We start from the raw sequence: 11,244 nt of genomic DNA on the forward strand, positions 1-11,244 counted from the left end.
ATAGGTCGAAAGGAACGAAAGAACGCGAGCGAGTGAGTGAGTGAGCGAGTGAGGAGGAAACAGGGAAAAAAAGAGGACATAATGGGGGTGTTAAAAGCTCCACTGTGAGCTGGAAGTGTGCAGATCAGAGGGCAAAACCGTCGAGTGGAGTAAATGAGTCAGACGCAGAGACAAGAGAGGAAGAGAGGGAGTGAGGGAAAGACTGAAAGAGGCGTAAGACACAGAAAAGAGGAAGCGGAGGATGACACATGCCGACATAGACACACACACACACACACACGCGCACACACACACACACAGACACACACACACACACATGCACATAGACGTAGACACGCACATCCTTTTCCCTTGCTGCACCCTGTCGCTTCAATGGCGTGCCTGTGTGAACTCCATCCTTTCCTCTCCTTGCGTGGTTGTGTGTATATGTGGTGTGTGTGTGTGTGTGTGTGTGTGTGTGTGTGTGTGTGCACGTCTAGGAGGCCCACAGAGTTCCTGCGAGTGCCGCCGCCGCTGCGTGCCAACCAACCGCCTGTTTGCATCTGAAAGCATGCAGAGGCCCCCGGAGGGCCCGATGGGTTATTGTGCGATCTTATCTGGCGCGTGCCTGGGACGCCCTTTCCCACACTCTGCATGCATCGCTTCCAAGGGCGGGGGGGGGGGGGGGGGGGATAGGGGGAGGGGGACGACGGGAGGAGGGGGGGTTTAGAGGAAGGGGGGCAAGTGGGGGCCAAGGGGGCCTCGGCCTGTCAACATTACACTGGCTCGACAGCCATGACATAATGCACCCCCACTCCCCCCCACCACCACCACGTCCGCCACCTCCCCTGCTCCCTCGTTTCCATACAGTTTCTCATTTCCAGCGACGCCACAACAAGGCTCCTTTTCAGCGCCGCATACTTGCGCTTCTCATTGGCGGCGGCGGCGGGGGCCTGGCGCATTCACTGGACGCTCTCTCCCCCGGAGCCCTCGCCAAACCCCCAGGGGCGAAAGCACCTCTTCACCTCCCGGGGGCTTTTCAATTTAACTCCGTGTCTTATGGGATTATGTCTCCCGCCCGACGCTCCCCTTCAATGGGTCAGTATGGAAACATTTCTGACATATTTGGGAGATCAAATGATGTTCCCCTCGATGGTGAATGGGAGCTTTATGGTGGCGTTGTTCGTTGACAGGGCCCTACAGGAGGTCGCTCATTTTTTTTTTCCGTCCACAATGTTCTCGCAGCAGCTTCCAACGCCGAGAGGTGGCCACCCCTCGACATGAGGAGGGGGATCTGGCAAGTCCAATTACTGTACGTTCAAGCGAGCATGGAGAGAGCTGTCCTTTTCCATGTGGTGGAACAATATGGCTGGAGTCCCTCATATTTATTCAAAGTGGTCTGGCAGTTGGAATGGATGGGAGTTTGCCTTGTGAGGATTATATGAGAGTAACCTCATTTGAAATGATGATTTCTGGAGTTCCCCTGACCAACCCCCCCCCCCCCCCCTCACATACACGAGGGCACACACTCATGTACTCAATCACACATGTGCACACAAACATACACACACACACATCCATAGAGAAACAAACATACACACACACACAGGCACACATATAAAAATAAACATAAACACACACACACACACACACACACATACATTGTCCAAAAGTACAAGCACAAACACACACACACACACACACACATAGACAAACAAACATGTACACACACACAGACAAAAACACAAACACACACACACATGCATTCTCCAAAAGCACAAACACACACACACACACACACACACACACACACACACACACAAACACACACGCATAATCTGCCGCAGGACAAAACAATTTGAGGAGGAGCTGGTAGGGTGGACGGAGCGAGCGCAGTGTGATTGGTGGGAAGCACGGCGTGGTGTGGTGCGGCATGGTGCTCAGGCCTCAGCCAGTTGGGCGTCCGTAACCCTCCACCCCCCCAACGCCCCCACCCCAGCCCCCAGAGGGAGAGCCACAGCAGCAGAACATCGATCCAACCCTCACCCCCTCCAGCGCAGGCTTTCTAAGTGGGAGCACGGAGAGTTGAGTAAAAGGTGTGTGTGTGTGTGTGTGTGTGTGTGTGTGTGTGTATGTGGGTAGGGGGCTGACTCATTCTCTTGCTGGCAGACATATGCATTGCATACAGCCATACGCGTGCACATACACACACACACACACACACACACACACTCACTTTTTTACACATACCCACACACAATCTTAACATAGAAGGCACAAATGGACCCACACTTATATACATTAATACCATCACACAGACATCTGTACAAGCTGCCTGTACAGCAGATGTATGCAAACAAATGTATAGCCGCACCGTGACTACATAAACATAATTAAAAACATGCCCTGACGCACAAACACACACACACACACACACACACACACACACACACGTGTTGACCCTGCCCCTGCTCGTCTGTGTGGGGGGCCCTGCAGGCAGTCTGGGGCCCAGTGTGTGCGGGAAGCGTGGAGGTAGGGGGAGGAGAAGAGGAGAAAACGAGGGAGGGAGGGGAGGGAGGGAGAGCGGGAGCGCTGATGTCTGAACTCTGCTCTGATCCGCGGTGCGGCTCCTCATGATGAGAGCGAGGCGGGCGGGTGGGCCCCCTGAGCCCAGCGCGAGCCTGGAAGAGCCTGCCGAGAGGGCCCCCCGTGCGGCCGCCCAGAGAGCTAGAGGCCGGGGCCGGGGTGAACCGCCGTCTGATCGCCCCTCACTACCCCCCAGCCCTCCAGGCCAGCTCAGGCCAAGAGAGAGGTAGAGAGAGAGAGAGAGAGAGAGAGAGAGAGAGAGAGAGAGAGAGGGAGAGAGAGAAGAGAGAGAGAGAGAGAGAGAGAGAGAACACCCAGTGCACTACTCCAACATGGATCAACATGGATCCCGATCAATACTGCCGTATGGGTTTATGATAATAGCTTTGGTTCATAATCATAGATTTTGTTGGAAATAGACAGTATCATATTCAGTATAATTAAAGCATATACTTGAAGTTGGGTTTTTTCTTCTAGTGAACAAATTCAATATTAGCCAGTACAATATGACAGGCTCCAGACAATGCTGCTTTCCAGGTTACTGGGTGAATTTGCTGAGCATCTCAAATAGGAAGAGAAAAAGAGACCATAATCTGGGTACAATTTAACAAAATATTGGAACAAGCTTTACCAAAGAGTCCAAACACGGTCTAAACCCTCTATTACCACAGTAACTTGAACACAGCATTTGTGTCATCATCTAAGACCGCTTTTAATTAGCAACCTTATAAAAAATTATTGAATGTAAACACTGTATAAACGTCTTAACTCAATTATAAAGTAATTTAAAGGATCCTAACGGTTAAGCAACGTATAGGCCTCTGGACAAACGTGCGTTTGCCGTCTGATTGGGGAAGTTTAGGAATCCTTGGGTGGGGTTTGAGCGGGGGTGGTGGCGATGGAGGGAGGAGGAGGAGGAGGAGGTGAGCCTGATCCGTAAGACGCCGTCAGCGATGAGAAGCGACCCGCCGCAGCCTGCGCAGATCCGACAGGAAGATCACACACTCGCTCCGTCACAGCCACTCACGTCACCGCTGCCCACGGCAGCCTGTAATCCCCCCTCCTGGAACACTCATTAGAAACTGCTGCTTTGTGGCCCGGGGGCCAACCATGACTTTCCCAGGACAATTAAAGTTACTTAGTTTGGAGGGAAGAGAAGAGAGAGATGGTGGTGGTGGTGGTGGGGTGGGGGTGTGTGGGGGGGATAATAGAGGGACCTCTCTGCCCCCCCACCCCCCTTGCACCCTTTCCCTCTCTCTCCTTCTCTCTGTCCCCCTCTCTCACTCTATCTCCCTCCTTCTCTTTCGATCTCTCCCTTCTGTCTCTTGCTAGGACGGGGCAAGGCTTGGGCAGGAGAGGAGTTGGGAGGAGTTGGGGGGGGGGGTGGTGGGCAGAGGAGGCTGCCGGACACACAGACAGACAGGCGGGCGAGGGAGCAGGGGTAGCTGGCGGGCGGGCAGATGGGCGCACCACACACACACACACACACACGCATGCAATACACACACACACACATGCACACACAAACATGGACGGATGAGCGGAGGACATGGATTACGAGCTTTCTCAGGGGAGTAATTGGCCGATGTGTGGGAAAATCGACCCCCGTTGTACTTATCTTCCCCGTAAGCTCCTCCAAATCTCTCCCAGCGGCTGCTTGATTTAATAGGCCACTGAGTCGCTAAATCCTGTCTGACCGGCACTCCGGTGCTCCTTGCCAAGCGTGACTGTGGGGCCGCGCGGGCATGACCGCCGCTGGCCGCCACAGTGGGCAAGCAAAGGGGTGGGGTGGGCAGGCTCGTGTCTTCCGCACCAAGGAGAAGCTTCACCTTAATGAGGGGGGCAAGGCCCTGCCAGTGACCCTCCAACCCCACCAGCCCCACCCTGCCATCCTGCTCCACACACTCCAGGAACAGGCACACTTGGCCTGTGATGACTTGTTAAAGGGGCTCCCTCTGATCGGAGTCTGATAGCGTTGTGGGAGATAAGGGGGTGGGGGGGTGGGGGGCCCTCTTATCCGTGGGTGCTAAAGCACCTCATTTGACAGATGTTGTTATCCGAGTGGATCAGGCAGGGGCCTGCTTTTAATCCAGTTAAGGTGGCTTGCTCTGGGGCCGTGGACAGAGAGGGTCACACGGACGGATCCTGCTTGCTGTTTGAACTCTTCACCTGATGATTATCTAGGGGCTTGACTGTTTTCTGACTCCGGTTTATAGAGTGAGTGTTTATTCAAAACCTGTCATTCAACAACACGGATGATTCCTCTACTTCTGTTGTGTCCAGGGGTGGAGGGACAATGTGTATTCATTTCGGACCAAACTAAACAACAGCACTGTTTGAAATGTAGATAAGGACAGATGTTGTAGTATTTCAAATACAATAGTTGCCACTTGTGGATCTATGCATGAATATAGTTTTGGAGCCCCTATATGCAACAATGACCAGTAAAATACAGGGACATTAAACCTAAATGAAATTAGACAGTTTATGGGTAGAGCCCTCAAGCTGAAACTGTCAAACTCGACAGCCATCAGTGTGCTGTCATTGACCATCATTATGGCCAGTGGTCTACTGTTAGTGAAAGCCGACTCTCTTGGGCTTAAGACAGTAGTCATGTTCAGTGGAAGACAATGGGACTGGAATGGGTGGGGTGAGAGAGCAGCCAGTGAGGGCCGTTAAGACAGCCAAGGGGAACGAGATTGACACTCTAGGCTGTAAGGTGAAACCTGAAGAGAAAGCGCTGACGATGAGGTCATAGGTGTGTGTGTGTGTGTGTGTGTGTGTGAGTGTGTGTGTGTGTGTCTGTCTGTGTGACTGAGAGACAGTGAATGGGATAGGCCACAAAGAGCATCAGGCCAGGCTCTCAAAGACGCCCTATGATGTCATGGGAACTTCCAAAAGGTCTCGGTGGCAGAGACGTGCTGAATGCGCTCCCTGGGCGTGAAAAAGGTAGCGCACAGCTATCCGTAGCTTTTCATGTTTACACACACACAAACAAAGTGTTTTTTGAGGGCGCTGAAAAGGTGCCCGAAAAATGAGGAAGGGTGGAATCTAAATGTTACTATAGACTGACATCTACGGCCTTTGTGCTCAAGCTTAAGACAGCTGTCTCATATTTCTGATTTCTCCTTTCTCAATATCACAATGCATTTTCTCACTATTTTTTTTTTTTTTTTAAATAATAGGAAAGTTCCTCTTCGCAAAGAGTGACTCTGCTAAGATTTAGAGGAAGGCGACTCAACAGATGTATTGATTTTCTGGTTGGGGGTGAGCTGGAATGCGGGGTGAATTAGTGCATATCATCCCTTTGTGGCTGTTTTGTGCAGAACAAAACCCAACTCACTGTCAGCTTTGCAGATGCAGCGATAGCTTCTGTTCAAATGCATTTAAATGTGAAAGGCTTTGAGATGGCCAGCCAAGTTTTCTTAACAGCCCAGTGATATCTAATGTAGAAATATGGCATATTGTAGGAAAGATTTCATTAACTCATTGTGCTTGTAGTACAGTAGTTTATAATACTATTTTCTTTTCTTAAAAAAAAGAAAAACTCAAGCCCAGCAAGCACAGTCATGCAAACAAATAATTAAATCATAGATTAGTCTGAATTATGTGATCATTAAACCAGGAAAATAAAATGTAAAAACAAAAATTAAGGTAGGAATACACAAAATCAATTCATGAACCTGCTCTTGAATTTCTTTCATTTCATTCTGCTTGCTTGGATGAACATTTCAAGGTCTCACTTTTAATGGCTGCTAGTTGGCATTCCCATCAACACAAACAAAACTAATGGAAAAAAAAGAACTCTCACTAGATTTGGAGGACCAGGACTTCAAATGAACAAACAAATGTTTAAACACATTCCAGTGAGGACGACAGGGGGAACGGGGGGCGCATTGTCGCTATTATCCCGGGGAGCCTGAAACTCCTCCAGCGCTTCAGATCTTCCAGGCAGCCGTACTTGACCTTTCCAACACTAAAGGAATATGACAGCCGTGAAGCCGGCGGAGAAAAAGGAAGCCAGAGACAAAAGCCACACACAAGTGTAGCCTGGCACCGAATAGTTAGTTTGCAATCAACGTCAGTCATCCCACCCGTAGAGACAGTTTGATTTCCACTTTTCAAATTAGGCGTTTATTTCAAGGCTGATAATAGGCTGGCTAAATTGAAATTGGCAGCTCTACAATTCCTACAGATAATAGACACGGCACAGGAGATCATGTGAACAGTGCTGTGTTTTTTTCTCTGTTTCTTTTCTCTCCTCTCCAAGACAAGGGGTGTGAGAGAGAGAGAGAGAGGGAGAGAGGGAGGAAGGGGAAAAAAAGAGGGAAAGAAAAAAAATACCAAATGGAAAAGAGGGAAAAATAGAATAATGTGGGTAATTGTGGGGTGGGTGATGGTAGTGGAGAGAGAGGGAGAGAGAGGGAGGGGGGTATTCTTTAATGTCTCTGGCAGTGGACCAGCTGAGGTCTCAAGGTTATCCTGGCTTTGCAAGCTCCCACGGGAAAGGTGGAAGGGAGGTGGCCGGGGGGGAGAGAGACATGCTGTCCTCCCCAGGAGAGAGGCAAACGTGTGTGTGTGTGTGATTGGGGAGGGGTGATGTGGAGGCCCTGGCCGATAAGGTTGGCCTTGCCCCCAGGTAGGAGGGCACGTCAGAAGTCAACGCTACTGAGTTTTTAACACAGGATTGAGAGTAGATCTCAGGCACCTTTTATGGCTATTGATGTTCAGCTACTTTTCAGTGACATTGTTTAAACTGGCAACAAAAAAACTACATACAATGAAATGTAGACATTTTGAGTGCTGTCTTTGTGGGACCTATGTATGAATGTTTTCTTATCTCTTTGCAATGGCAAACAGATTTTTCCACAAAATCTCTACTTTCACAATATTTGTGAACACAAAAATAATATGGAAAATAATTTGCCAAAGATAATTATAAATAAAATGAGTTGATAAATAACAGCTCACACATTTTGATTTCACTTTTGTTTAGTCTTTTATGAACTGTTTCATTTTTTCTTTCTTGCATCATACATTTGCATTATGTATGTTTCTTTACGTTGCGTACTGTATGTGGATTTCAGTCATTTAACAAAATGTTGATCCATGCTTAGCTTAGCGGTGTTATGCTAATGTGTCGTAGCAGAGACAGATGACTATTAAGAAGCAAGTCTGCCGATACTCACTGTTTGTTTACACTCCAACTGAGCCCATTACAGATCATTACTCTACACATTGCTGTCATTTAGAGAAGGCCCACATCTTCAAAGCAGCCACGTTATCTCCTGTCAACAAAGGTGCCACTCACAGAGGAAACAGATAAGTTTATGCACCTGTAATTCAAATGCATTGTTCTTCCAGCGTAAACAATGAGCAGACTGACATGGTCTTTTGTGAGCCATTCTCTTTGGATTTCAACTGATACTGCTACGAAAACAAGACAGAGAAATCTGTTTCTACCTGAGCAAATTATCCAGCTTTCAGTCTCTGGAACCTCCCAACCTAAAATATTTACATACTGAGGTTCTAATGAGAAAGTCTCTGCATAACTGAAGGTCAAAGTAAACATTTATTTATTTTTTTACATAAAACTCCTTCAAAACAATAAGAAAATAAACAAATGATGAAGAGAGTTGCCCTCATAAATAAATAAATTAAACCATGTTTCTTGTTATTTGCATCTGACTGTGCTCCCATTGGAAAAAAAGAGAGAAGAAAACAACGCTGAGGGCTGGATAGCTCACAAACTAAACTGCTCAAATCCACCGACCGGATGCTTATCCTGAAGTTCCACTCAGCCTGACCCCCCGACCCAGTCTCAGCTGCCTCCCCCACACAGACGCAAAGAGACTGAGCTCTCCGAGGCTCCGAGAGTACAGAGAGCGAGAGAGAAAGAAAGAGAAAGAGAGAGGGAGGAAGGGAGAGAAGGGGAAAGCGATAAAAAAAAGAGGGAGAAAAAGAGAAAGAGAGAGCAAGAGAGAGATCCACTTCACATCAGGTCCCCCTAAAGGCAATCCGCTCTCCCTCGCTCCCTCCCTCCCTCCCTCCCTCCCTCCCGCTCCCCGCTCGAGTGAGCTGGGGCCGCCTGGAACGGCTTGAGTGAGTCTCTCGGACTGCTTCTGAGCGCGCGTTTGAAGAGCCCCACTCTGCTCAGCACATCAGGCGCTAATGTCTGAGGAGCTGGTGGTGACCCCTGCTGATCTGTGTTTGTGTGTGTGTGTGTGTGTGTGTGTGTGTGTGCCCATTTGCGTTTGAGTGTGCGTGTGTTTGTGTGCCCGCGTGTGTGAGAGCATGCATACATGCGTTTGTGTATCTGAATCATTGTCTGTGGATGTTCATCTGAGAGTGTGTGTGTGTGTGTGTGTGAGTGTGTGTGTGTGTGTGTGAGAGAGTATGTGTGTGTGTGTGTGTATATGTGTGTGTGTGTGTGTGTGTGTGTGTGTGTGTATGTTAGGCGGACTATGAATCAACGCTTTATCACTTTCCTTCCAAGGGGCCCCCGAGGCCTTGAACACTTTGCTCTCTCGCTGCTGTGTTTGTTGATGGCTATGATCCACCGCACCACGGCATTGTGGGTGATTTTTGCGATGCGTCTGCTCCGTGGGCAGGCAAACTGGAGGGTCTCCAAGGCCCACTCTTTCTTCCCTCCCCATCTCGCTCCCTCTCTCCCTCCCTCTCCCTCCCTCTCTCTCTCTCTCTCTCTTCCTCTTTCATTCTTCACAGGATCTGTGTGTTTGCCTTGCCCAGGCTTTGATTGGCACTCTCTTACACTGTTTGCTCGCTCGCGGCAGCTTTCTGCTCATGGCCTTCCGACCCTCATTTGGCACACAGATAAACATCCAAAACTGTATGCAAGACACACTTTTAAAACCAGACACATCCATGGGCACCATCAAACTGGTGCATATACCAGAAAAACGGCACGTCCTCCATTGGCTGGATAAGTAGTGTATTTTCACACATGCATAAATCATCTGTGAGGAATTGTTCATGACACACTGTATAATTCCAAGAAAGATGAGTTTATATGCACAGCTAAAAAAGCGGGCAGCGAGGGGAACGTCTCAGTTACAACGTGTGGTGACGAGTCAGTCACCCTCTGGAGATTCTCTCAGCTCTGTGACAGGCTGTACTTCCACCGCCTTATCAAAAAAAAAAATCTTTTTATTTTTTTTTTATTTCAGGGATCACCCTGCCAAGTGGCCATCCTCACGCGCCAGCGTGTGCCACCCCTTCCGTCCCACACGCCTCTGAGTCGCCCGTCGCCGCTTCTGCCGCCGACGCCGCGAGCCGTTGCCAAGTGCCAACCGCCGCCCGCCGCATGGCAATGGCTTACGCATTAAGTGTAAGCTGTCTGTGATTGCAGGCCAGATTGGTCGGGAGCGTGCTATCTCCCACTTTCTCACGTACTTTAGCCTCCCAATCGGCGGCTCTGATTGCATTATTGCAGTGTGGAGGTCCATGGTCGAGAGGCCCCAATAAAGATAGCGGGCACTGGGCAGGCGTGCTGCAGGTGGGGGGGGGGGGGGGGGGGGGGAGTCGGGACGGTCACAGGGAGGACGTGCACATTTGTTTGTTTGAGAGAGAGAGAGAGAGAGAGGACACAAGCTTTAATCTGTATTGTGTGTGTGTGTGTGTGTGTTTGTGTATGTGAGTGAGCGAGTGTACACAGTGTATACTATACACATAGTGTACATGCTGTATGTGCCTGTGAGTGTGATTTTACTTGTGAGCATAGGGGGAAGAGAGAGAGAGAGAGAGGGAGAGAGACAGAGAGACAGAGAGAGAGAGAGAGAGAGAGAGAGAGTGTTGTTTGCAGTTGCCGGGTTAGTATTAAACACTTCTCTACACATACACATATGGCTTATGACACAATACTGCATGACCCAACATCCAATATTTGCCATGTCAACAGTTATCAACCTTACAAAAACAAAGCAAACAAAACCTTTTTTTTTTTTTTTGCTGATCTGCATCGGTGACATGTACCATTCCAGAGTATCCAGGTGTGTATAGGAAGCAAGTAGGCTACTATGAGAAACGGAGGAACTCTTTGAGCTCCGTAACATAATACAGTCTTAAGATTCCCTGCAACCTGAGCATGCGAAAGTCATTCATGTGAGAGCTAGTCTGAAGCCAACGGGTCTTTGTATGTTTCACATCAATACGTTTGTTTTGAAACTCTGTAATACCTATGCAGAAGAATGGGAGCAGGCGATGAACCAGATGGAATTCCAAACTAATTATTCATTGTCAAATCTAGATAGCCAAATGTGACATATAGTTTGGACTTTCTTATGGGAGTCATTACAAAGACATAATTGAACATAATTGCATGTAATATTATACAATTCTATATAGCATATATTAGTCATACACTAATTTGCCTTCAACAGTGTAGTGGTGCAGCTGATAGTTTCCTGTGTTTTAAAGAAAGGAAAAAAGAACACTGAAAGTTGAGTGTCATATGTAAAAGAAACTGCTGAAAATATTGTCATTTAAGTGGCCTACAAACGTTTAAAAAAAAAATCAAGAAAAGTTCAAACATAATTCCGAAGCAAATCATTTAAAAATGTATTATGGTTTATGATCTGCTTTTGTTTCATTTAAATATGAGTGTTCTGCGTTCTATTATTCTGAAGTAATTTTGTCAGCAGTGAGCTCGGTGCTCCGTAC

Source organism: Sardina pilchardus, chromosome 15, assembly GCF_963854185.1.
Source record: "Sardina pilchardus chromosome 15, fSarPil1.1, whole genome shotgun sequence".
Taxonomy (NCBI): domain Eukaryota; kingdom Metazoa; phylum Chordata; class Actinopteri; order Clupeiformes; family Clupeidae; genus Sardina; species Sardina pilchardus.